Genomic DNA, 27891 nt, shown 5'->3' with positions numbered 1-27891 from the left:
GATAGTTTTTATTCCAGGGAGACATTACATTGTTTTGTGAAATGCAGGGTTTTTCTGTCTCGTAGAAGTCTTCATAGCTATCGCTACTTTATGAAGGTCAGTTATGTAAACGTAGAAACAGGGAATCTACTTAATACTTTTTCAGGAGCTTACAATACTCAAAAGTACTCTTGCGTCCCAATCATGATCCACTTGAGGGCCATGTTCATTTTATTGTGAAAAGGGGGTTATCTAATTAAACTTTCTTCTTTCGGTTTCTTTTCTTTCTTCTTATCTGTCGTTGTTCTCTTCTGGGACATCTTTGTGATGGGACGACTAGTCTTATTCTGCCATGTTAATATTAGAGAGGCGATGGGTTAGAAAGTTATTCTAGTATGTTTTATTTGAGGGTGTTTTTAATAGTTATAAGTACTCATTTGATTCTATTGGTTTTCTAGGATAATTGGGGCTTATCTGGAATGCTTTTTACCAGGGACTCGTAGAGCCTGGTGTTCCTCATTAGTGCCATTCGAATTTTCCTCTGATCCTTTTCAAGCACTAATGCGTCCATCTTAGGAAGCGGGTGTTCTAGTTCTTAACTTAATTCTTTGATTTTTATCCATGTTAAAGGTTAAGTGAAATTTGTTTGATTTTCCCAGTGATCTATAGAATGGTCTTACTCCAAGAGATGGTACTTGGCTATCTCCCGGGGGGTTTTCCTATTTTGCATTAGTTCCACAATGTTCATTCTGTCATTTTTCGTTTATAACTCTGTTTGAGGGTGTACCTCTAACATCAAATGTATTTAATACGTTTCAGGAGTATCCCATACCCAAAGACCGGCTTTCCATGCGTTTCTTATGCGCCCGGGGTAAACATTTACATTGTTAAATTTATTTTTTAGTTTCTAGCTTGTTATATTGTGAGAATCTCGCTCTATCTTTTCATTGTCTAACATGTGATGAACTTATTTTTATCCGTTTCGAGGACTGGTGTTATAGGGAGACGTTTATTTGATTTCTCATAAGAGATTTTCCTGTCTAAGGTCTAAGCCCATTTGCCTCTGAAGTTTCGTCCTTTTCTACTTCTAATGAGCTCTTTATATTGGGAGAGGGTCTTCTCGCTCTTTGCTTTTTCAATTTTTATACTCGGGAGAGGTGTGTTTGTAAAAGCATGAAAAGTTAATTTATTTTTTGGCAGGGATGATAGGATTGCACTTATTCCACGAAGAGATTACATTGTTTTGTGAAATGCCCTATCCTCTATCGTCCTATAGAAGTCTTCTTCCTTATTGCTCCTTTATGAAGTTGCTAGTTATGTTTATATAGAAAAAATGTATCCATTCAATACATTTTCAGGAGTCACAATACTCAAAAGTACTCTCGCACCCCAATGGTGATTATTCATTTATTTGAGGGCCAGGTCCTTTTTTTTTGTGAAAAGGGGGTTATCTTATTGAACTTTCCTCTTGAATTGATGTACACATTTGTTTTTTGTTCTCTTTCTCAGGCATCTCTGTGATGGGACTGGTAATCGTATTCTACCTTGTTAATGTATGAGAAGCAATGGGTTAAAAAGGTGTTCTATTTCGTTTCGTTTTAGGGTGTTTTCAATAGTTATGAGTTCTCATTTGATTTATTGGTTTGGTAGAATGATTAGGGTCAGCTTTGTCAAGTTAACTATGTGAGGCTTCCCGTCGCTTCTTTGATTTTTGTCTTTGTTAGAGAAACTATAATTAACTGAAGCAAAATCAATTCTTGTTTTCAGGGATTTGCTACTTGGACCAACTCTAAGGAGAGGCTATCAAATATTATCTGGTTACATTAGTACTCTCTGTACGAGGTTAACTATCCAAATATTTTCAAGATTCTGCGATATTTAAAACTCTTGTTCGGTCTTTCGCTTATGGCCTTCCATGGGAGAACAGTACCATTTAAATTTCTTTTGATCTTTTTTAGCTTGTCGCTAGCATAAATGTTGCGGAATTTTCTCTAACAATTTGTTTCCCTAACATGTCGCTTAACCCTTTCTTTATTGTTTGTAGTCCAGGACGATGCGGGTGTATTGTGGACTTAATTTATCTTCTTAAAAGGGGTTCCGGTCTCAAGTTTAATGAGGATGAAGGTAGTGGTTTTTCTTTTGTTTCGTTTGGAGAATACCTCAATTTTTTTTCTGTCTTTGTAGTTGCTTATTTGTATTTGGTGTGCATGTCTTGGACTCATCGTAGTCGTAGCTTTATATGGTTTGGATATATGTGCAGAAGTCTGGCTTCTCTGAAGCGCGTTTTCATTTTCAAGTTGATTATTTAGAGGGCTGAATTCTTGCGAAGGCTTCTTTCTGGTCCAATCTTTGACCAATTGGGATTTCTTCACTTATCGTCGGAACAGCATTATGGGGTGTTAGCAATTAAAAGTCAGATAATCTACTGGTGGAAACTAGTAACACTTGAACTCGTGAATATGGTTTTCTTGTTAAGTTGGTTGTTTAAATGGAAGTTATCTTCCACTGGGGGATATTTGTTCCATACTTCCTGTACTATGACAGTGCCATTCCACTGTTTTTCTTTCGACTAATCTAGGGTTTCGTAGTTAATATGGTTTTATTGTTTTTGGTTCGCGTTTCGAACATCTAGATTTGATTCTTCAATCGTTTCTCTGATTAGCGTAGTATAACATGGTTTCGATTTTGACATTTTCATTCTTGATCAGTTGATTGCTTCTGCAAATTCGGTAGATATTCAATTAGGGAATTTTCGATTGCTTCTGCAACTACAAATAGTTGTCAAGTTTGTATTTGATATTGAAGGGGTTATTAGTTCATCGATAATTACTTTTTAATGACTTAAGAAAATGAATATGATGCCGAAAACAGTTTATTGGTTCAATTGCTCTTCAGAGGGGAAGCATAGGTTCATATTCTTCCAATTGAGCCCCAGGTGTGGCTTCTAGGGAAGCTTTCGGCGAACTGTAGGATCATATGTGTCGATGTATCAGAAATGTCGGTATAGAAACTTAAACTTAATGTAGTTTTTCAGTTACTCAATCTGAAAGCTATTGTTCATTGGGCGTTTCTTTACAGAAGCTTAGTATCCGTTCGTGGTGTAACAGGTACGGTTGCTTCTGCGTAACTTCAGGATATCTTGGTCATCTGGATATTTCAACCAGGAGGTAAAATTTGAGAATGTCTTTGAAATGATTGTTGTTTCTCTAATCCGTAGCACAGTTCTTGGAACTAAAAACGCAAATGTTTACGTGTTGGGAGTTTAGCATATGCAATGCATTATAGGTTTTCCTAGTTTATTGTTAATACTGAAATATGCAATATAACTTGTTTCACAATCTTCTACAGGGAAGTCAGTGTCTTTGTTACGCCGAATAGTGGGCTTTGTTCTTTCTGATGGAATATTTATTCCTATTCATCCTGCATTCCAATGGGGAAGGCGTTGGTTTTTTATATGCCTTCCTACGGTATTTATAATTGTGGTCGGGTCTTTTAGCTTGTCAATTGTGAGCTGTTGTTGCTGATGTATTTGAAGGAGTGTCTCTTATTAACTTTTATCCTTGTTAGAGGAATAATAATTTAGTCACGCAAAATTCATTTGTTTTTCTCCTGGGATTTTTGAATTGGCTTACTCGAAGGACACGTGATTTGGTTTGCTCTCAAGGGCTTTTCCTGTTATCCGTAGATTGGATAGAACTCTTCCCTGACGTTTTTATCCTTCTGAAGGAGGGTTTGCCGCTTTATCTCGGTAACGTTTAATCTATTTAATACTTTCAGGAATATGCAATATCTGTGGATCAGCTGTACATGTGTGTCTCCAGCCCCTGAGGAAAACAACACTAATAAACTACATTTCTGGTATCTAGTGTGCCATATTGTAGGAATCTTGCTACATCATTTCACTCCCTAACATGTATAATCATGTATTGTGTTATTTTCTTATTTTGAGGATGAGTGAGTATCTAGTGGAGATGTTATCTTGGAAGTGCGCAAAATTCATTTGATATCCCAATGATGTGAGAATTGGACTTTCTCGAGGGAGGCATTACCTTGTTTTGTGATTGTAGAGGTATCTCCTATCTTCTATTGTTCTATAGTCTTCTTCCTTATTGGTGTTTTTCAATGGTGCTAGTTAACTCTGTAAAACAAGATGAGGGTGCAAGCAAGATGTGGAATTTCTTTCTGAACTCTGTAAGAGCTTCATGGTGTCAGCCAAGAAATATTTCTCAAACTTTTGAGCAATGGGGCAGACGACAGAAGCAGCTCTAGGAAAGAGGTCTGAGATCTCATCCTCTTTGCCTTAATATGGTCTATCTGGAAAGATAGAAATGAGAAAACTTTCAAGGGCAATGGTGATTCCAATAGCCTCGAGGTGGTTTTAGCTCTATTGTTTCATTGGAGTAGGAATTTTAGTTGGGCACAAGGGAAGTCGTTCTATGACTTTACCTCTAAATGGGATGAGTTGACGATGTAATCTTTAGCGTCTAGTCTGCTCTCTTCATTGTACTATACCACCTTTTTTCATATATTAATTCAAACTTTTCAAAAAAAAATGTATTAGTTAACTTAAGAAAATAAAACAGTGAATCTACTATAGTACCTAAGTATCAGTATTCTTGTTTCAAGTGGTGTTCTATTTGAGGACTGAGTTCTTTTGTTTCTTGTGAAGGGGGTTTTCTGATTGAACTTACCTCTTTCAGTTTCTTATTTTTTCTTCATGAAGTCTTCTTCAATTGAAAGACATAATTCATGTTCTTTCTCCTTCTCAGGGATTTTCGAGATAAGATGGTCAGTCCTATTCTTCCATAATTTATTGGTTTGCTAGGACAATTGTGGTCATCTTCGTCAAGTTAACTGTGTGAAGAGGCTTCTGAACTGCTAGTTTCTTTGATTGTTATCCTCGGTGGAGAAGTTATAATTAAAGCATGCAAAAATCAATTGATGTCCCCAGAGATTTGCAACTAGACGCCATCTAGTTTCTATTTTAGGGGGTTTTCCTGATTTATATTGTTATATGAAAGTCTTCTCTGAGGGTGTTATTACCTATGCATAAATTGAGGAATTTGCTCTAATACCCATTTGCTAACATTTTTTGAGGACCATTTAATTAATTGCGGCTATTTTAGAACAACTGAGGTTTACTTGACAGAGGGAAGTTGGTTTATCTCAAGCTTCGTTCAGGTTTTGTTGCCCCAGTTTCATTTCGGTATACTTCAGAACTTTTTTGTGCTGTAGTTGTTAGGTGTCTTTTCTTTATGTGTCTTGGACTTGCTTCATCATGGTCGATTGTCTTGTAGGGTTTTTCTATTTGAAGCTGATTATGTAGAGTGGTATTTGTTTCTTGTGTAGGTTTTTATCACGTTCGAATGTTGACCAAATAGGTAGTCCTTCAAGTTTCATACAGGGATAACGTTACGGAGTGTTAGTTTCTAAAATTTGGATGATCTTTTGATGTAGAAAAGGGTGACATTTGAACTCCCACTCTAAAATCTACTTTGTTTTGTTGATTGGCTGTGTTAATATTGTCTCTTCAGTTTCTCTTTTCTTCCGCTTCGTTTGGTTACATTTCCACATTTCGAGGGGATAAACTAATCTTGATTTCTTAGTTGTATTACTTATCTACAGATGATAGGATCTACTCTGAGAAGCGATCTGATTGTTAAGGAGGTTTTATATCCTATCTTGGTTCTTTAGTTCATAGGTTCTCTATTTGACTATTGAGTACATGCAATTTTTTTCTCCTTATTCCAGGGGCTCAGTTGGAGGTTTTAGCACTCCGTACCTGCTCGCAACAGTTCAGGAAACAGTTACGTTTTGATTGACCCCTAAAAACTTAACCCTTTTGTAGTTTCACGTAGTTTCACGTAGTTTCACGTAGTTACACTTTTGGTCTTCCTCTGAACCTCCCTTCCTCATTTTCCCATGGTAATTGAGATTTAACCCTTGAAGAACTGGTGTGGTACTTCTTTTCGAGGGAGATTTCTGTCTTTGTTCCGTGGCAGTATGTTTTTGTGTTTAGGTTATGTTTGTTCTGACGACTACAAGATCTAGTTGGATATAACGATGCTATTTGCATGATTTTGCTGGTCGAAATTCTGATGATCGCTGGCATTTGGTATACTAGGAGTTGGATCTAAGCTGAGCCTTTTAATCTCAAGGGGGTTTTCTACTTCTTGCTCTGCCGAAAGTTTAGTTTACAATGCGTCCGATTTTCCCGCCGTGTTTAAAATTCCTTGGCCTTTTTAGATTTGGCGCCTTTTGTAGTATCGAAGCGCTCTCCTGTCAAAAAGTTTTGTGTTCGAATTTCTTCCTTAAATTGGTGTGGAACTTATGCTTTCTTTGGTTTTCTATCCTACAGGTTAATTGAATTTCTTGTATTGCCGCAAAGAGGATCTTTCTAGATTTGCTTTCGGTATCGTGGAATTAGGTTGACATAGTTTCATGGTTTCTTCTTGAAGCAGGTTTACTACACCCAACATATAGAAGTTTCTTATTTTTGTAAGACGATATCTTTACGGCATTTCATTTGTGATTGCCTTCAAATATTTGAGGAAATTTCAGTGGAAGTTTGCTATCCAGCACTCGTCTTGATCTTCCATTTTCTAGGACTATGCATTTCACTGAAAAATCATTTGGTCTTTCTGAGGATGTCCTTATTTTGAATTGTTTGTGTAGCGGTTTGGTAATTCTCACTTCATTTTTAGGGTTTGCATTACAGTAGTTGCTGCTGTCCATACTTAACCAACTGAAGTGATTGTTCTTACTGCATTCTTTGCTTTCCAGAGGATTTTAGTTGGAGATTTAAGTTTTAACTTGATTCCTCTTTTATTTTATCTTTGTTTGTCTTTTGAAGGTGCTAGAGGGTTTTTTGTTTATTGTGGTTGAGATTCCTTCGGGTTTATAAGGGCCCGTTTGACCTAGTACTGTAATACAACTTATTTGCTCAGAAATTCTTTTTCATCTTATCTGAGACCTACGCTATTTGTCGAATGGTCCTTGCTTTAGATGTACTTCGCTGCCGTTGCAAGGGAAGGCTTCATGGTGGTTAATATTTTTGTGTACTGCGTACCATCAGTTGTAGTTACGCTGCTATGTTTATCTCGTGCTATTTATCTGGCTCCATCTGTGCTTCTTCTCTGGATCAGTTAGTTTTCTCTGATTTCAGTGGTTACTTTATACTGTCAGTAGTGCAGGTCAAACACCAATGGAGCAGGATCAGACAAAAAAAACATAAGAAGGATTTGTGGAAGCTCATTCCAAGTGCAATAGTGTGGTCTGTTTGGAAGTTCGGAAATAACAGGACATTCAAAGAGTGTAATGAGAATAGCTTGCTAGAGGTCGTGGACATTCAAAGCCTCCTATTTGGATTTTATTTTGAACTGGTATGAGCTAATGAAGTAACATATAAACTTCCCAGTAACAGGTAAACTTCCTAGCCAATTCCCAAGTTTTTGTACACACCTTCTTTTTCATTATTAATTCAAATCTTAAAAAAAAATGAGCCTCGGCTGTGTGGTTTCCGACGACGCTTTCGTGGAAAACAGTAAGATTACTATGTTGATTTCAGATATGTATGGCTCTTTTTGCGTAACTTTGTGACACTCTGGTCGTTCTAAGGTTTATCGTGTTGGTTTGATATCTTTATAATGCCTCACAACTCTACATCGTGATTGAAGTGATCGTTGTTTTCTTTTGTTGGTAGCACACTTCGTGTCAATAAGGTCTAAGTCTGTAGATTGTTTTCATGGGAAGCTTTTGAAACCAAAAGCGGAAATCTTTACCTGAAGGGAGTCTAGCTTATGCAATGCACTATAGATTGGACTGACACCGACGAGATTCAGCCGAAGGGGTCTTTCTTACCTTGCTTCTTTAACTTTTATCCTTGTTAGAGGAAATGAGGAGTAATAGTTGACACATGCAAAATTCATTTGTTTTATTCCAGGCATCCTCAAATTCGACTGACTCCAACGAGATGTGATTCAGTTTAGTCTCAATGAGGTTTTCCTATTTTGCATATATATCATTAAACTCTTCCTTATCGTTGATTTATCCTTCTCAATGAGGGCTTTCGTATTCATACCGATCGCATTTAACTTTATTTGCTACTTCAAGGAATATGCAATATCCATACGTCAGTTGTATGCGTTCCTTTCCTCCCTAAGGAAACATTACTGGTTTCTAGTGTGCCATATTTGAAGGATCTTGGTATATACTTTCATTCCCAACATGTGCAGTCCTCCATTCTGTTATTTGTTGGTTTCGAGGACGAGTGTGTAAGTTGAGAGATTCTCTTTGAAGAAATTTGCTGCTAGGAGATCCACTTGAATTTACCTGTAATCTATAAGTATTAATGAGTTTATCTGGAAAGTGGGTGTTGTACCTTTTAACTTGCTTCTGTTATTCTTATTTATGTTAAAGGATGAGTAATTAGATCATGCGGAATACGTATGACTTTCCTAGGAATCTAGAAATTGGACTAACTCCCAGGAGATGTTATTTGGTTCGGTCCCAAGGGGGTTTCCTATTTTTCATCGATCCCACGATGTTCTTCTTTGTCATTGAACGTGTATAACTCTATGTGAGGGTATGCTCTCTAGATACACAACATCAAATGTATTTAATACATTACAAGAGTATCCCCTACCCAAAGACCGACTTTCCATGTTTTTCTGATGTCCCTGGGGAAAACAATACACTATTAAATTTTCTTTTCAGTTTTTAGCATGCTATATTGTAAGGATCTTGCTTTATCTTTTCATTCCTTAACATGTGATGAACTCCATTTTTTGCCTGGTGTTATGAGGAGACGTTAATTTGTTTTATAAGAATATATTTTCCTGTCAGTTTGCTTCTAAAGAACTCTCTTGTTCTACATATCTTCTTGAATTGATGAACTTTTTTTTTTTTTTTTTTTGTTCTTTTTCTCAGGCATCTTTGCGACGGGGCGGCTAGTCTTATTTGGGCCATGTTAAAGTTAGAGAGGCGATGGGTTAAAGTACTCATTTGATTATTTGATTTTCATCCTTGCTAGAAAAAACTATAATTAACGGAAGCAAATCAACTGATGTTTTCCAGAGGTTTGCACCTTGGACCAACTCTTAGAAGACGCGATCTAGTTTAGTCTCAATACCTAATTATGTATCCAAATAGTTCTCAGAAATCTGCGATTTTCAAAAATTAGTTTCTTTCTTTCGCCTGTGTCCTTCTTCGGGAGAATAGTACCATTTAAAGTTCTTTTGTTCTCTAACAATTTGGTCGCTAACCTGTCGCGTGGACCTTTTCTTTGGTGTTGGTATTCTAGGACAACGTTGGTGTATAGAGGAGGCAATTTATCTTTTTAAATGGGGCTCCCATCTCAAGTTCAATGTGCACAAAGCAGTTTTCTGTCTAGATTTCATTTGGAGAATACCTATAAAATTTTTCTTTCTTGTAGTTGTTTTGTTGTATTTGGTGTACATGTGTTGTACTTCATCTTGGTTGGTTGCTTTGTAGGGTTTGGACACTTACTGCAGAGTCAATAATTATTCAAACCAATCACATCAGGATCGCCTTCAATACTTGCTGTGCTGGTTGTTTAAACCGATCAATTTTGACCAATTGGGATTCCTTCACTTATCATTGGGACAGGGTGTTAGCTACTAAACATCGAATCATCTCCTGGTGAAAAATAGTAACACTTGAACTTTCTCTCTAAAATCTGTTTTCTTGTTTAATTGGTTGTTTCACTGGAAGTTATCTTCTAGTGGAGGATATCTCTTCCATGCTTCTTGTAATATGACAGTGCCATTTTTTTTTCTTTTAGACTAATCTAGGGTTTTGTAGTTACTTCGTTTTTTTGTTTTTGGTTTGTGTTTCAAATATCTATATTTGATTCCTTAATCGTTTCTCTGATTAGGCGTAGTATAATATGAGTTTGTTCATTTTTGATCAAGTGATTGCTTTTGCAGAGTCGATGGTTGTTCAAACCAATAACATCAGGGTCGCCTTCAATACTTGCTGTGCTGGTTGTTTAAACCAATCATAGTTTAATGATTGGATTTTCAGGGGGGAGCGTACATTTATATTCTTCTAATTGAGCCCCAGCTGTGTGGCTTCCAAGGAAGCTTTCGAGTGAACAGTAAGATCGGCTGTGTCGATGTATCAGACATGTCGGTATAGAAATTAAACATATTTAGTTTTTCAGTTTGTTTATCTGGAACCTATTCTCGATTCGTTTTTTCTTTACAGACGCTTAGGCGTCGGTTCGTGTTAATGGGTATGGGCGTATGGCTGCTCTCGCGTAACTTCAGGACATCTAGTTTTTCAATCTGTTTTTCTGGAATCTATTCTCGATTGTTTTTTTCTTTACAGATGCTTAGGCATCGGTTCGTGTTAATGGGTATGGGCGTATGGCTGCTCTCGTGTAACTTTTGGACATCTTGGTCATCTGTATATTTCAACCTGGATTTCAACTTTGAGAATGTCTTGGAAGTATTTGTTGTTTCTCTAGTTGGCACCAAACTTATTGGCATTAAAAACAGAAATCTTTACGTGCAGGGAGTCTAGCTCTTGTAATGCATTATATGTATGTTAGTTCATTGTTAATACTGAAATATACAATACGATAATTATAACAATGTTCTAAAGGGAAGTCAATTTCTTTATAATGAGGAAGATTGAGCTTTGTTCATTCCTCTAATGGGGGTTGTCTAGTTTAACGCTTTCCTCTCATTTCTTACTTCTTCAGGGGATCTTTTACATTACAACTTGGTAACTTCTGATGGAATATCTATTCCTATTCCTCCCGCATTCCAAGGTGAAGGCACTGGATTTTGATATGCGTTCATGCGATGTTTATATTTGTGGTTAGGTCTTTTTAGCTGGTCAACTCTGAGGTGTTTATTGTGATATATCTGAAGGGGTCTGTCTAAACTTGCTTTAGCTTTTATTCATATTGGAGGAATAATAGCAGAAGCATGCAAACTTAATTTGTTTTTTTTCCCAGGGATCTATGAATTGGCCTTACTCCAAGGATACGTGATTTGATTTGCTCTCAAGGGGGTTTTCCTGTTTTCCATAGATTGCATAGGACTCTTCCTTGTCGTTTGTATATCCTTCTCTATGAGGGTTTACCTATTTATATCGGTGATGTTTAATCTATGTAATACTCAGGAATACGCAATATCCGTAGATCAGCTGGACATGTGTTTCTCATGGGCCTCGGGAAAACAGTACTAGTAAATTACTTTTCTGGTTTCTAGTGTGCTATATTTCAAGATCTTGCTACATCTTTTTACTCCCTAACATGTGCAATCCTGCATTGTGTTATTTTTTTTGGCTTTTAGGACGAGTGATTTTCTAAAGGAGACCTCTTTGACGAGCTGCCATATTGAATTTGCCTCTAAATTTAATCCTTTTAAATTCCTGATGAGTTCATCTTGGTAGGGGGTGTTCTATTTCTTAACTCGCTTCTTTAAGTTTTATCCATGTTAAAGGAATATGATAGTGTGCAAAATTCATTTGATTTCCCAGGGATGTGAGAATTGGACTCTCTTTAGGGAGGCATTACCTTGTTTTGTGAAACGAGGGGGTTTTCCTTATGTGGTTTATGAAAGGGTTAGTTATGCACTGGTTTCTTCTTCAAGGGGGTATTCTAGACCAACTCGTAGAAGTTACATTTACTATAGGGGATACAAACATTTTGTTTATAGTTGCATCAAATTATTTCCAGAATATGTTAGTGGGACGTCTGCAGTCCATATCCAACATTCTGGCTGGATCCTACTTATTTCTTTAAGAGTCATATGGCGATTGTAGCTCTCCATACTTAGTTCATTACCTGAAGTGGGAAAGTGAAAACCTTTTGAGTTCACATGCTCCTCAGATCTCTGGGTTTGCTTAAAATCTTTTTGGGCTTTCCTACTCATTCCTTTGACAGTTTGAAATACTATTATGGTTGCATTGGTTGTTTTAGAGGATTGTAACTACTATTGTGCATATGCAGGCTTGTTTTTTTCTAGCAGGAAAAGGATCTGTTGTTTTTGAGTTTTCTGTCCTCTTTTTGAAGATGTACTGATTGGTTGTCAGTTTTAGTGGATTTGCGGTTTAATGACTATTGAGTATTTGCAGGCTGGTTTTTGCTCCAGTTTTGGTTGGCTCATTAATAATAACTTGTGTTCTTTACCCTTGTTTCCTTCGTGGTTTCTTTTTGACCTCTTGGAGGTGCTAGTTGATTTGTTATTGAGGCTGTGAGACAATTTGCTTGATGAGGGTTTGCTTTAGGAATTCGTCCTCATCTTATCTTAGTGATGTGCTGTCTCTCTTAAATGCTCCTAGTGTTGGACATATTCTTGTACTTTTTTGCCATGGAATACTTCATGGGACTAGTTTTTGTTTGTATCATAACATGCTTTATTTTCGAGTTTGTTACTCCTGGAGTTAGCTATTACCTTCAGGGACATATGCGTCTTTTCTTTGTGTTGGGATTATATGCCATGCTGGTTCTTCAGTACGAGCTTGGTATAACTAAGCCATTTGATATTACCTCTCTGACAACCAATTTTAACTCTGCAGATACCAAGCAATGAACTTGTGGTTGTTGATCCCAATCCTGGAAGGAGGGAATGATTCAGTTGTTTGCCTGTGTTATTTTATTGGTCCAATCATTTTGAAGGTATATTCTGCTTTTGATTAAGTAGTATCGTTTCTCAATGGTTTCCTGTATATGCACACTTGCTGAGTTTAAGGTGACAGTAGCTATTCTCATCTTATTACGGGTCCTGGGAGTAGTAGTCCTTCGTGCAGTGAGCATTCACCTGGTATGATCAGTATATTGGAGTTTCATCTCTCTGCTTTTCTGCTGATTGTTTGAAGTTGAACTATTGATGTTGGCATTTCTCTTTCTTGATGTTTTATTGCGTTTACTATGGGTTACATCGAGAATTAGTGTACGCCTTGTGCGTGTCGAGGCACACGCCTCAAGGTCACTTTTTGGGAGCAAATCTCCTCGAGGGCCTTGAGGCAGGAGAGGGATTTTTTAAACATCGGCGTTTTCAGATTGTTATTGCTGCGAGCATGTATTTGCAATTCAGATGATTATGTTCTAGTTCAATTGTTGGAGTTTGCCTTTTGGATTCTATATGTTCTCATCTTACTGTTCCTGTTCCTTGATTTTGCGTCAGGCTACTTGGCCCTTGCCTTAGATCCGTTACTGTTGCATGCGAGGAACAGGGGCTGATTGCTGGTTAATATAGAAGATTCCACCAAGACACTCAAATTAAATGTCGAAATGTGGAAACCTAAGGTGGTTAATTTGTATTTGCAAGTACCATCCTCCAACTTCTAATTTCCAATCATCTTTCAAGCAAATATTCTCACATTAAATATTTCTAATTTGTCACTTTTTATATGTTTTTTTTTTGCATCTGTTGTTTTCTTCATTAAGAACAAGTAATGCAATTTCAAAATATTTCGGCCGAAATGACTGGATCTTTTCAATTTCAATGCCTATCGAAATTCCATTCCTTGTTTAGTAATACTTTCTCGTATTTGTGCATGATCCTTATCAGACTATTCGGAGTTTTTGTGAGCAGAGGTCATTGTCGAAGAAGGGGGTGCTGGAATTCTGCATTAAACTGAAGTTACTTCTGGGATAGTTTTGGTAATGTTTTAAATTTTATTTCTCCAATCGTTTTTTCAGTTTTTATATGTCGTTCTTTAAAAGTTAACATTTCCGTTATAAATCATTCCTGCCTCTGTAGTGAAGTGTCATGCTTGAGGCTTCCTGGCGAAGGCTCCACGACCCCCCCCCCCCCCCCCCCCCCCCCCCCCAAAAAAAAAAAGGCCTCGCCACTTACTAAGCTTGAGCGTACATCCTTTAGCCTAGGCTTCAGACACTCTCGTGAGTGATTTTGGACTATAACAGGAACTATATTTTCATCATCTCACCTTAGGGTTGTTTCAACATGTATAAGATTATCTACTATTTCATCAATCGGACTTCATCTTCTCTACTTCATCCTTAACCTAAAGGGTGAAATTTCTTGGTTTGCTGGGATCTTGATTTGGTTGTACAGATAACATGTACCTTGGCTACCTCGTGATAGTTTCCATCTAAAAAGGTTACTTCTTTATGTGGTATCCCGTGATCTCTCGAACAATGGTTCAACATTGAATGTTCTTTGATGCCCTCGGGTGGAAGATGCAAGGTGACTTTCCAAAGTGGCGATAGTTCACACTGAGGTGGATGCTGGCGTTATGAGTTCAAATATCTGCTTTGTGACAAAAAGAACTCAGACATCATACACCCAATGGCTCTGATTCGGCAAGTTGTAGACTTAAATAATATACTTCCTTTTAACATTACTCAGTTTCCTGTAATAATGGAGCCCCAAAAGTAGATTTTTTTTTGAAACTTTGAATGAATATATCCTGAGTTGTCCATTGAATACTCTTTCAAACAGGCTGAGTTTGGGTTGGTTTCTCTTGTTTATATCCTGAGTCTGGGTTGGTTTCAGTTGTCCATTGATTATTCCTTGCCTGAGTTTGGGTTGGGTTCTCTCGTTTATATCGTCAAGTCCTCCGTTCTTGATATATAGTTGTTTCCCTTGTTACAAGTTTCTCATTCCTTAAAATTCAGGTTTCTTGGTAGAATGATACGTGGGCATATAAGTTCTGTTGTGTATGTCAGGTTAGGATTAAGTGCGTGGCTAGTGCCTCGATGTGATTGTTCATCACCAAGACATGTCTTTAACCGAAAACTAAGCGGAAGTCAAGTTACGTACTTGTAGTTGCCGGTCTTAAGCCTGGATAAGGAGGGAACATGATTAAATGGAGATACTTATCATATTATGTTCAGTGTTTACATGGATAGGACTCTGACTAAGGGTTTTTTTAGCTTCAAATAAGGTAACATTCTGTCTCCACTGACTTCACTTCTACCTTGACTCCTTGAGGGCCAGCCTGTTTGTTAAATAGTTTGTACATTGTGCAGGATCTACATTGGTGTATTCAGAGCTTCATAACCGTGAAAGCATATGGACCGGTCTCACTTACAAGATGATGCACTTCTATTTTGACAGTTTTCAGTATCTTCTGTAATTTTACAGCCTGTAGGGTCCCTCGGAAATCCTGCTTCAAACACAGGCGAATAACCAATTGGCGGTAAGACAACATATTTCCAGTTTACCCCTGAAAGCGTCAATAACATCTTCTCTAAGTTCATTATTTGGTTGTGGAATTGGTGATGTGGGTAGTTCTTGTGGTGGTTGATAAATAATCCCCAAATTTTTGATAATCTCGGTTCCTTAATCAAGATTGACAGTCTAAGACATATTAAAAACCCTGTGCTAGCTTATAGGTCCACAGTCCACTTATGTTCAGTTGTCACACCCTGTTTGAAACTTGATCAAAACATCATCCCCGTTTTACCAGATTCAACGGAAAAGGTTGATTGGCAACTTCTCTCCCTCTAGTGGACAAAATCTCTCGGCACGTTTCTTTTCCTTCTTCGTTACTGAAGGTTTTCGTTTCAACCTCCATTATGACCTTAATTTGGAATTTCCATAGGGGTTTCATTGTTCTTTGAGTAACAGTTTTAGGGATTTTCTTATTTGTCGTTGTTAATTCGTTCTAAACCTGATTCTGATCATGTTAGTGGAAGACAAAGCTACTGTAATATGGAAATTTGGAAGCTATCTGTACCTTTTACAGAGAAGTCTCATTTTGTGTTTTAGTCAAGGAATTTATAGAGAAAACTTGGAAAACCCCAATAACAGTTAAGGGTAGTTTTTCCACTATAATTCAGTTATGAGAAGTCCAGGAAGAAAATGAAAGAAGAAAGAAAGAACAGAGGCAAGAAGCTTCATGTAGCAAACAAGGTGAAAATATTTTACTTCTTCTCATTCTTGAATTTCTTTGGTTCTCTAATGTCGGGGATGTTACCAAGGCGGGAAACGGGAAACGAGTCTATAGGGATTTTGAGTTAGGACTCAACGAAATGGGTTAATGTATTCTTAGGGTATCGATTTGATCTAATTAGGTTTGCAATTGTCTCTTGATGCAGGAAGGTGGTGAGGTTATCCATTGCTCAAATGTTGATCGTGATTTTACAAGAACAAGAAGTTATTCCCTCTTGTTTTTCGACCAAAAAAAAATTAAGGGCATCAGGGACGCCTTGCCAAACGTCAGGTGATTGTTCTATCTTTCTTTTTCTTAACGTGAGGTTATCCATTGCTCAAATGCTGGTTTTGTGTTACTTCTTAGAGTATCAGTTTTGTCTTCAATACAAAATTAGTTATTGATAGTCTAATTCCAGCATGAGATTTACTTTGGATGGTTTGTTGGCCTTGAATAATTTATCTTGAAATTCACCATTAGTGTTCATTAAGACGATTGCTTGCATGGCATTTTCTCGTGTCTAAATGTGGGTAGATGGAAATAGGAAAAATTACTGGTAAAGGAAGTGTTAAGTTGCTTGAAGTAATGGTTGTTCCAATGCCTAACTGGACACTGAGAACTGGTTTAGGTTAATATACGATAGAGTAGATCACATTATTTGAATCAATTAGACACTGAATTTTAGTGAAAGATGTGAAGGTAAATGAGTTAGACAAACAAGCTCATAGATCAGTCAGGATCTCTAAGAACCCAATCTTTGGTGTATTGTAAGGAGGAAATATACATTTTACTTTTGTATCATCAATTAATTTGAGTACGGGACATTTAGTTATGAAGTATTAAAACAATAGGCAGGTAGAAAACCATATATATTACTTGACCTGTTTGGCACCAATATGATCTGTGTTCTTGAAATAGTACGAGCAGATCCCGCTGCTTGTATGTGCGTGTTTGTGTGTGTGTGTCAGCTTGTCGGAGCCAATAGCCAATATTATTGTGACATTGCGCGATAAATTTTGCAGGTATAAGAACTTATAACCAACACCAACGAGGAAATTGAACAGATGTACTTACTTATTTACGTAATAACATGGGGTGATAAATTCCGAACTGATTCATAGGTTCCCTTAGTTGGATCCGAAGAAGCCTCAAAGACCACTAGCCTCCAACTTAAATGGTTTTCAGACAGAATACTGATTTGTGCCAACTAAATACAAATAAATAATAAGACATTACACACTAAATGAACAATAGAGAAGAACTATTTATGATTTTCTCATCAATCACTACAGTTTGATTTGTTCATTTAGCATGTAATATGATCTCCGCCACGAATAATTTGATGTGTCAAGTCTCCTGGTATTAAAAATTACTACAATATTTTGAACATTACTGTGATTCATATCTTTCTGTTTATCTATATAATACGTTTTCATATTTGGAAGCATACATTTCAGTAAAATTTGAAGGGAAGTATATAGACAAACTAAATTTGGTTTTCCTGACAAACAGAATATTGTAATAATGGGGAGATGGGTGAAAGGCCCAGTATAAAAAATACATTGTTTAGTGAAGTTGTAGATATGTGTAGGAATAGATTTATTTTTTACGTAATGCAAATTAAGTTGCATGAAATTAAACAGTAGAAGGCGTAGGGTTATTTACATTTTTTCTAATACATTGTGATGCAAAAATGATTTGTTTGGGGGAATCCAAAATATTTTAAAAGTTCGGATTTTTGCTTATGATGTTATTAAGACCCACATTTTAGGCCTTAGATCCAAAATTTCTAATAGTAAACAAGTTTGTTTTTTTTTAACCAGCTTTCTAGCCTATGTTTCTAGATTGTATGCGTGCGCAGTAATACTCGAATATCTTTTGAACTATCTACTTAATTGTAAATAATAACTATGTTTAACCATCCCATTTACATGTTTCTCCTGTTCGAGTGGTGCTCCAAATTTATGTTCATCTTCTTAGTCGTTATTGGCTTTAGTCATTTTCTTTTTATTTAACTTCATTCTTTCTCATTTACTAATACTCTTGAATTTCTTAGGTTCTCTAATGTCAGGGATGCTAAGGCTGGAAAGGAGAAACGAGTTTGCAGGGATTTCGAGTTAGAACTTCAACCAGATAGGTTAATGTATTCTTAGGGTAGATCTGATCTGGTTAGGTTTTCAGTTGTCTTTTGATGCAGTAAGATGGTGAGATTGTCAATTGCTCAAATACTGATTCTCATTTTACAAGGACAATAAGTTCTTGCCTCTTGTTCCTCGACCAAAAAGGATTAAGGCTACTAGGAGACGCCTTGCCAAAGGTCAGGTAATTGTTCTATCTTTCTTTTCCTTAATGTTTGGTGTTTCTAATAAGCTGGTTTTCTATTACTTCTTAGAGTATCAGTTTCGTCTGCAATACATAATTAGTTATTGATAGTCTAATTCTAACATGAGATTCACTTCGGATGCTTTGTTGGCCTTGAATAATTTATCTTGAAATTCACCATTAGTGTTCTATCCGGTGATTGCTTTAGCGGCTTTGTGTCGTGTCTATGTTTTCAACATGGGCAGATTGGAATAGGAAAAATTACCGCTGAAGGATAGGGCTGGGAAAACCGCAAAACCGAAATCCGTCACGGGTACCCGAGTCCGTTAGAGCCCGCGGGTACCCGAACCCGAAGGCGGGTTTAGCACGACCGACCCGATGAAATCAACAGGTCGGTTACGGTTTTTGAGGTGCTACCCGGCATCCCGCCCGAGCCCGCCCGATAATCTTTACCCGACATAACCCGCTTAATAATGTCATCCATTTATGCGATAATACTTATGCACATTATATGTATGCTTACTTGTATGTATTTATGTATGCATATATAACATATACAAAAATATTTTTAAAGTATTTGAAGTGTATAATATAGATAGATATACATACATATATTGTTGTCCAAGTGCGGAGTGTCCTTGACACAACATTGTTAAGAGAAACTAAATTAAATTTTAGTTTCAATAGAAATTTCGGTACCATCGAAATAGAAATATTTTTGTCATTTCGATCGAGATATTTTGAAACTTTGGTGAAAACTCGATACTCGACCGCTCGATACCAGAGAAATCCGAAAAGTTTGACGGACTTGGACGGGTTTTGGACACTAGGGTTTTTTAAATTACCCGCCCGATCAAACCCGAAAGCCCGAATGGACATAGAGTTTCAAAGCCCGACCGGCCCGACCCGATGAATGACATGAACCCGACCGACCCGACCCGGACCAATTCCCACCCCTACTGAAGGAAGTGTTAAGTTGCTTGATGTAGTGGTTCTTCCAATGCCTAACTTGACACTGAGAACTAGTTTAGGTTAATATACGATAGAGGATCACATCATATGAATCAATTAGACATTGAATTTAAGTGAAATATGCCAAGACAAATGAGTAAGACAAGGAGCTCATAGATCAGTCGGGATCTGTAAGAGCCCAAATCCTTTGTGTATTGTAAGGAGGAAATACAATTTACTTTGGTATCTTCAGATTGTTTGAGTATGGTACATATAGTTATCAAGTATTAAAACAACACGCCGGCAGAAAACCATATTACTTGACTTGTTTGGCACCAATATTACCTATGTTTTTGTTTCGAACAGGGTATTGATTTGTGCCAAATAAATGCAAAAATAAAAAAATTATAACGCATTACACACTAAATGAACAACAGAGAAGAACTATTTATGATTTTCTCATCGATCACTACAACTTGATCTGTTCATTTAGCATGTACTGTGATCTCCATCTCCGAATAAATTGATGTGTTTAGACACAAGGTATGAAAAATTACTACAATGTGTTAAGCAATACTGTGATTCAGATATTTCCCAGCAGAGGTGGAATCCATGGTTTATTGAAGTTGGGTTACTGAAGGTTATTTGATGGGCTTTAAGCCACTAGTTTAGATGCCCGACACTAGTTTAGATGGCCTTTAGGACAGTAGTTTAGAACGGTTTTAGGTCCGGTAGTTTAGAATGTTTAATTTGGCGCGGTTATCGTGCATATCACATCTTAATAATATATAACTTCTTTGTAATGACTTCGTCGAACCGTACTCGACCTTCAAAAAAAAATAACAAGATAAATAATGGGGCGATGGGTGAAATGCCATTTATAAACAGTACATTAGGTTAATACCATTTTCCTACATCCGTGTTGGAGTGAATTTGTAGATATATGTAGAAACATATTTGTTTTTTAGGCAATGAGTTAAATAGTAAAAGGCGTTTGGGTTATGTATGTTTTGTCTAATTGTCTAATAGAGTGAAATAAGGTGTCATGTAAAAATGATTTGTTGGTGAAATTTAAATGGTTTTGGATTTTGTGTTTATATTGGGTTTATGGTTATTAGGGCCCACGCTTTGGGTCTTAGACCCAAACTATCTATAGAAACAAGTTTGGGTTTTCCAACCAGCTTCCTACCTATATTTCTAGATTGCATGCGTCCAAAATTTTAGTCGAATGTTTTCTGAACTATCTACTTAGTTATAATTAGTAACTATCCTTAACAAGCCCGATTAAATGTTTCTCTTGCTCTTGTAATGCTTTACATTTATGTTCATCCTCTTAGTCGTTGCTAGCTTTATTCATTTTCTATTGTGGTTGACAGAATGATGAATCCGCCCTACATTTATGTTCATCTTCTTAGTCGTTGCTAGCTTTATTCATTTTCTATTTATAGTGTTGTTTGGTTGACGGAATCATGAATCTGCGGATTCATGAATTCAAGTAATATTTTTTAGTTTGTTTGACAATTAATAGGAATCCTATGATTTATTATTATTTGAGTATTTTTTAACACTTCTTTAAAAAAAAAATATTGAAGGAACATTGTTCTCGCGACTCGTTTCATTCGAGAACCCTTCGTTTTCTTCATAATTCTTTTTCCCAAAATTATTTTTTTCGGTGACTGAGATTTCATGAAACTTTTTCTTTCACGAAAATTGTTTTTTATTTTTCTTTCTTTCGAAAGCATATTTCTTCGAAAATCGTTTTTCTTGGAAAAAAACAATTTGGGAAAAAAAACTAATTTTCAAGGAAAAATCTGTTTTCAGGAAAATATCGGATTTCAGGAAAAAAAATATTTGGAGAAGAATTGGTTTCTGAGGAAAAAACTGTTGTCGGAAAAATCGGGTTTTGGAGAAAAAACGATTATATTCGATTTTTTGAAGGAAAAAATGATTTTCGGGAGAAAAACTATTTTTGAAGAAAAAAATGGTTTTCGGTAAAAACATTTTTTAAAAAAAAAAACAACTTTTGAAAAAATATATTTTAAAAATAACTGTTTTGTAGAAGCAAATAGATTTTTGTTGATTTTAAGATTGAAATCTAGGTTTATTAATCAAAAATCTTACCAAATCCTAGAGGGTAGAGTGTGTTTTGGTCCAATATAAATTTTGGAATCAGGAATTCTTAGGATTTTAGAGTCCTAGGATTCTTGGTAGCCAAATAGACCAAAGATTCTTGATTCTTATCAAATCCCTCTTATTATATTTTTCTTGGTGACATCTAATCTTTGAAAACAAGCTGAGGGAAGAAAAATGAGATATTTCACATTTTGCTCTTAGGATTAATCCTCTATTATTATTTTCTCAGAGGCAATGTTGTCACGAAATCGGTGTATTGGTCTTCATCCATTGAGATTTTTTCTTTCACCAATAAGGGGTTTATAAAATAAAATGGCAGGTGAATTAGAGAGACTAGAATTGAAATCCTTTTCTTTTATAAAATGGCAGGTTAATTTAAAATGGCAGGTTAATTAGAAAGATTAGAACTTAAATTCTTTTCTATTATAAAATGGCAAATGAATTAGAGAGATTAAAAATTAAATCTTTTTTCTTATATATTTCAGAATGATGTAGGTCTCAGTTTAGTTGAAATAATGATGAAAAAAGAACAAGAAGGTTCTCTTCTGTTAACTGTTTGGGAGTAATGGAGGAAGACAAAGAAGAAAATCTTCTTCATTTATATGTTTGAGAGTGATAGAGGTTTTGAATTGTTCAGCGTGTGCCTCGAACCCTTGACCTTTAAGGTGGAAGATTATACCTCTTACCACTCCAACCAAGGGTTGTTGGCGATAGAGGTTGTAGTTTAGTTCCAGTAATGGTGAGAAGAGTTTTTTTATTCAGGAAAAAACATTTTTTTGAAAAAAAAAATAATAATTTCTGAAAAAATATATTTTAAAAATAACTGTTTTGTAGATGTAAATATATTTTTGTTGAGTTTAAGTTTGAAATCTAGGTTTATTAATCAAAAATCTTAGCAAGTCCTAGAGGGTAGGGTGTGTTATGGTCCAATATAAATTTTGGAATAAGGAATTCTTAAGATTTTAGAGTCATAGGATTTTTGGTAGCCAAATAGACCAAAGACTCTTGATTCTTATCAAATCCCTCTTATTATATTTTTCTTGGTGACATTTAATCTTTAAAAACAAGCTGAGGGAAGAAAAATGAGATATTTCCCATTTTGCTCTTAGGATTAATCCTCTATTATTATTTTCTCTTATCTATAAACGAGAATTTGGTCTATCTCAGAGGACATGTTGTCATGAAATCGGTGTATTGATCTTCATCCATTGAGATTTTTTCTTTCACCAATAAGGGGTTTATAAAATATAGTGGCAGGTGAATTAGAGAGACTAGAATTGAAATCCTTTTCTTTTATAAAATGGCAGGTGAATTAGAAAGATTGGAACTTAAATTATTTTCTTTTATAAAATGGCAAATGAATTAGAGAGATTGAAACTTAAATCTTTTTTCTTATATGTTTCAGAATGATGTAGGTCTCAGTTTAGTTGAAATAATGATGAAAAAAGAACAAGAAGGTTCTCTTCTGTTAACTGTTTGAGAGTAATGGAGGAAGACAAAGAAGAAAATCTTCTTCATTTATATGTTTGAGAGTGATAGAGGTTATAGTTTTTTTTTTTTGAATTGTTCAGCGTGTGCCTCGAGCCCTTGACCTTTAAGGTGGAAGATTATACCTCTTACCACTCCAACCAAGGGTTGTTGGCGATAGAGGTTGTAGTTTAGTTCCAGTAATGGTGAAAAGAGTTTTTTTATTTAATGTACTCCCTCCGTCTCAAATTAAGAGTCCCAGACCTAAATTCCTACAAATTTTTCACATATCTTTTCTTCCACTTATACCCTCATTTGATGCTCACAGTGAGATTCCTCTTTTTGGTTAAATTCAAATTAAATTCCTTTACCAAAAATAAGTGGAAGAAATTTGTATTTTATTTAATGATCAAATTATTTTCGGTAACAATCCAAATTGTTCATGCCTTTTTATGGTATTTTTGCTTCCAAATTGGATGTTATTTTTTCTTCCAAATTAGATTGTTACCAAAAATATATGTTTGAGGAGAAATGTATAATATAGAGATAAAGGACAATGTTGGAAATTTGATGGATTTTATATGATAAAAAAAGAAATGAGTCTTTTATTTTGAGACAAATCAAAAGGGAAAGTGGGTCTCTTAATTTGAGACGGAGGGAGTATTTGTTTTAATCGTAAGATTGATTTTTATTTCAACTAGGTTTCAGATTCCTCTTGGCTAATGCCGTAACATCCTCAACTTCTTCCTACAAATTAAAAACTTTCATAATTTTAGAGAATTGCAGAGAATAGAGAGAGAAATATAATTGCAGAGAATAGAGAGAGAAATATAATCCTATGGATATTGTAACTTATTTCGTGGAAAGATTCCAACATCAGACTAATTTAGTGGGGAGATTTGTTGGAGAAATCGTGAGAGAGAAAAGTAGAATGAGAAGAAAGTGGGGTAGCAGTTATTCCAGGGATATCCTTACCGTACTGAAAAAATTGATTAATTAATGACACTGTTACCCTTCCCTTTTGAGAGACATAAAGAGGGATTTATATCAACTGTCAAATGTGATCTCTATCAAACTCCCAACGAAAATGGACGGTCAGATTTATCCAAAATAACCGACTGACCTGTTTTTATATATTAGATTTTGAGTCCTGTCAGTTGTGTACTAAATATTTGTTAGACGATAGTGGCATATTTGATGTCTAATTCTTTCTTATTTATATAGATTCCTAATATTGTACTTTCTGGTTGTATAGTACCCTAAGATATAATCTTAACTCTGACATATATATATATATATATATATATATATATATATATATATATATTACTGGGGTAGATCCCGTGCCCAAGGCACGGACAGTTGTATTAATTAAATGTGACGAAATTTTAACTCAGTGATTTTAGAGTCGCCTTATAGTGTTGTTTTAGGCGCTCTCTCCAAACGTATCACCCGATTTTCTATATTTAATATTGTTATATTCTCAATATCGTAATTTTCTGTATTATTTTCTTTTGTTTCATTTTCTTAAATTAGTTATTATTTTATTGATAGAGATTTTAATTTTTTTTTTAACACTTGAAATATCTTTTGTTTCCTTTTTTTAATTAGTTATTTTTTTTCTAAAGACACGGTTATTTCCTTCTTGAAATAGGTTATTTTATTTCTACGAAGGACTATAAGTTAAATTTTGAGAAGGGCTTCTAGACAATATCCTTTATTAAAAAAAGGATGTTTGTCCTAATCATCGTTTTCCCTTCTGGTTTATTATATATATCTATATATATATATATATATATATATATATTGCTTGGTAATTAGGAATAAATTTGGAATTCAATCTAACATGGTTCTAGAGCATTAAGGTTTTCTTTTCTTTTCTTCAAACCATCAAAGATTATTTTCAGAAAATTAGGGTTTATTAAATTTTTTTTTTGTTATTTCAGAGTGAGGGTCTTCTTTTAGAACATCAGGTCATATATTTCTACTATTTGTTGTTTTTCGCTGCTGCTTAATCAACGATTTTTCAAGGCTGCGGCTTCAGGAACTAAAGAAAATCTTCCGGGAATAAAAACTTTGTCAATCAAGATTCATTTATGAGGCATACTTCTTTTTTAGTCCAAAAATTTAGGTAGATTGAGTTTTTCCCCCTAATCTTCATCTTCCCTTCATCTCCACCACCACAACCTTCGGCCATACGTCATTTCTAATCGCCACTCATTCACCGTCCTTTTATGTTCTCTATATCTTCTTCTTCTTCTTCTTCTTCAGTTTTTCTCTTCATCTCCCTGTCTTCTTTTGTCTCTAGAAATCCAATAAATCTGAAATCTGCTAGAGTTTTCTATCAATGGAAGAAAAAGACGAAGGGACTTCTTCTATCTGTGTTAACCAAGAAGGGGAAGTCCTTACCCAATCAAGAAATTAAATATCAAATAATTCACTACTACACGCCAGCCAATGGTAGAAACCATATGTCTAAATGAGGGGGAAGGGAGGGAGAGAGAGAGATTGGTTAGTAATGGATTCCCATAACTGTACTGTTAAAAAGTGTGTTCACATGAAAGAAACAAATAGGTTTAATTATTATTAAAAGTATGTGACCTAAAGAGATCATGCATTTAAATGAGAACAGAGGAACATTGGGAGAACATCTACCTGTGGTTATTTTTTATAAAGAGTAACTATGGTCATCTTTAAGTTGAAGTAATTAGCATGACCATGGTCGTGACAAACAATTTAGGGTTGAGATCTGCTGAATTTTGAGATGGATTTTAAAGAGAGGGGGAGACAGGAAGAGGAAGAGTAAGAGTGAATAAGAAGATAGAGAGAACAAAAATGGTGGCAAGTGACGGGTGATTGGAAAAGGCGGTGTGGGTTGTTATGGCGGTAGAGTTGAAGGGAAGATGGAGATTAAGGAGCAAAACTCAATCTACTAAACTGGTGGTAAGTGACGGGTGACAGAAAAAGGAAGAGTGAAGAAGAAGATAGAGAGAACAAAAATGGTGGTAAGTGACGGGAGATTGGAAAAGGCGTTGTGGGTTGTTATGGTGGTGGAAATGAAGGGAAGATTGAGATTCAGGAGCAAAACTCAATCTACTAAACTTTTGGACTAAAAAGAAATATGCCCCATAAGTGAATCTTGATTAACCAATTCTTTATGCCCCAGAGATTTCTTTTTATGCCCCAAAGCTGCGACATTTTTCAATCGCTGACTCGGGGTTTTTCCATATCATCCCCGTCTTTCATTGTTTGTTGTGTTGGTTGTCTTCTCACTTTATTTCACTGTTATTGATATATATTAATGTTTTATTACAATGGATGCGGTCTCGATGTTGTCTAAAATTACAAGCTAAATGGTTCTAACTATATATAGACTGAAATAGAATTGTTCGTCTTTATCTTTGTAGTCTTTGTAGTATATACAGAGATAAGCATTTGATGGATGATTTTCCAAGTGAGGATCGATGGAGAAAGAGAGTTACAGACAAACATGGCTCTGAGAGAATGCTCTTTTGTTCATTCAAATTCAGAATTATAGTGGGGCAAGTGTTAATCAATCATTGCGAACTTGTTAAAGAACTAATGGACTATTTGGAATTTTTGTACCACAGGAATCCGTATGTTTATGAATTAGAGAAACAATATCAACCCCTTGGGAACTATTTTACGACATTCAAGAAGTCATATGAGGAATTTAATAATGTTGCTGCTTTTTAGTCTTGATGTGAAGGTGCAACAAAGACAACTTGAAAAGATGGCTATCATGTGTATTCTTGCTGGTTTTTCTTCTGAATCTGAGTCTGCTAAGTCACAATTTTCTCTGATTCTGAGATGACATCTCGTAAAGCTGTTTTTAGTCGTGTTCTTTGCACGGAAGTACTCCACCTGCTCCGCTTAGTGGTGTTATGGTAAGTAGACATAATAAGTATGCACTCATGAGATAGTGATGAACTTGCCATGTTCACAGAATATTAAGTCACTTAAGTGTTCATCTCCTTCAGTTACTACTAATGCTGATTCAGGTAAAGCTAACACGTGTCTCATTTCTGAATCCTCCAAATGGATCATTGATGTTGGTGCCACAGATAATGTGACAGTTAATCCTAGTCTCTTTTATACTTTTACTCCATCCATTACAGCTATTACTTTAGCTGATGGCTCACTATCTTATGTTTGTGGGTTTAACACCATTACCCTCAACCATTTGCTACCTTTGTCATTTGTCTTACATTACCGCATTTATGGTTTAATCTGACACCAGTCAGCATACTCGTAAAATCAATTGGTGCATCTCATGTTTTCTTGATCATTGTTTGTTTTAGGATCTTACGACAGAGAAGATTACTGGTACATCACATGACTCTGGAGGTCTCTACATTTTAAGTACACCGCTACTAACTTTTGTTACTTGCTCAATTGTAACTTCTCCGTTCGACGGATGACCTAAGTGAGTCCAACTTTTCTTGAGTAAATCAATTGGGTTTATGTTGTTTTTGCGGCATTATTTTCATATCCATCACATGCCATCTTCTGTTCTTAATGATGAGATTGCTTATACGACTCTTTTCCCGCATTGTGGCTTGTTGATTCGCACACATTTGGAAGAACTTGTTATGTTAAGGATGTCGGCTTTCCATCATTAAAAATAGTTAAAGTGTGTCTTTTTTGGTTATTCTCATCTTCAGAAAGGTTACGTTGCTGCTATTTCACCCTCCCCGTTGCAATTGATGTTACCTTTAAGGAAGACACACCGTACTTTACATCTACGTCTACTCACATTCGTCATGGGACGATGATGATTTGGTAGTCCATTCCATTGCATCTTCCACACCTCTTCGAGAACAAGTGCAGGCTAAGCCTCCTATTAAATGAGTTTATGTCAGACGAAAAACCTTCTGATTCTAGTCCTGCACCTGCTCCCTTCATCAACAGATTTCGTCTCAAGCGATGATATCCCTATCGCCTTAAGTAAAGGTAAACACCAATGTACTTATCTCATTTCTTCTTTCTTTCATATAATAATGGGATAATTCCGTTTTGGCCCCCTATTTGTGACAAACTCGCCGTTTTGGCCCCAATAAGTTTCCGGCAGTTCGTTTTGGCCCCAAAAATTTCCTAATTGACCCCAAATTTTTTCCACTCTCCCAATTCTATCCCCATGGT

The 27891-nt window shown here is 35.9% G+C and overlaps 3 long non-coding RNA genes across 5 annotated transcripts; all 3 read left to right on the top strand.

The window, feature by feature from the left end:
* The first annotated feature begins 105 nt into the window (after positions 1-105).
* Positions 106-10652, top strand: LOC147556990 (uncharacterized). The gene is made up of 10 exons (XR_015233692.1): positions 106-850; positions 1489-1557; positions 1747-1821; positions 2024-2980; positions 3087-3146; positions 3757-3837; positions 3929-4048; positions 5077-7361; positions 8908-10258; positions 10469-10652. It is a non-coding gene; the product is annotated as an uncharacterized LOC147556990 (long non-coding RNA).
* A 55-nt stretch (positions 10653-10707) lies between these two features.
* On the top strand, positions 10708-15593 carry LOC147556989 (uncharacterized). 3 transcript variants are annotated; one of them, XR_015233694.1, is made up of 6 exons: positions 10708-12631; positions 13140-13261; positions 13527-13618; positions 14034-14865; positions 14951-15120; positions 15317-15593. It is a non-coding gene; the product is annotated as an uncharacterized LOC147556989 (long non-coding RNA). The 3 variants fall into 3 exon arrangements; XR_015233693.1 differs by having other exon boundaries at positions 14951-15593; XR_015233695.1 differs by lacking the exon at positions 10708-12631 and having other exon boundaries at positions 12640-13261; positions 14648-14865; positions 14951-15593.
* A 27-nt stretch (positions 15594-15620) lies between these two features.
* LOC147556988 (uncharacterized) lies at positions 15621-21145 on the top strand. The gene is made up of 3 exons (XR_015233696.1): positions 15621-15836; positions 16022-16146; positions 17912-21145. It is a non-coding gene; the product is annotated as an uncharacterized LOC147556988 (long non-coding RNA).
* Positions 21146-27891: the final 6746 nt, after the last annotated feature.

Source organism: Eschscholzia californica, unplaced genomic scaffold (genome assembly GCF_041429995.1).
Source record: "Eschscholzia californica isolate CP2 unplaced genomic scaffold, dmEscCali1.0.p SCAF_2, whole genome shotgun sequence".
In the NCBI taxonomy this organism is placed as follows: Eukaryota; Viridiplantae; Streptophyta; class Magnoliopsida; order Ranunculales; family Papaveraceae; genus Eschscholzia; species Eschscholzia californica.
The sequence above is the reverse complement of the archived record's forward strand: the minus strand, read 5'-3'. Positions and strand labels throughout refer to the sequence as shown.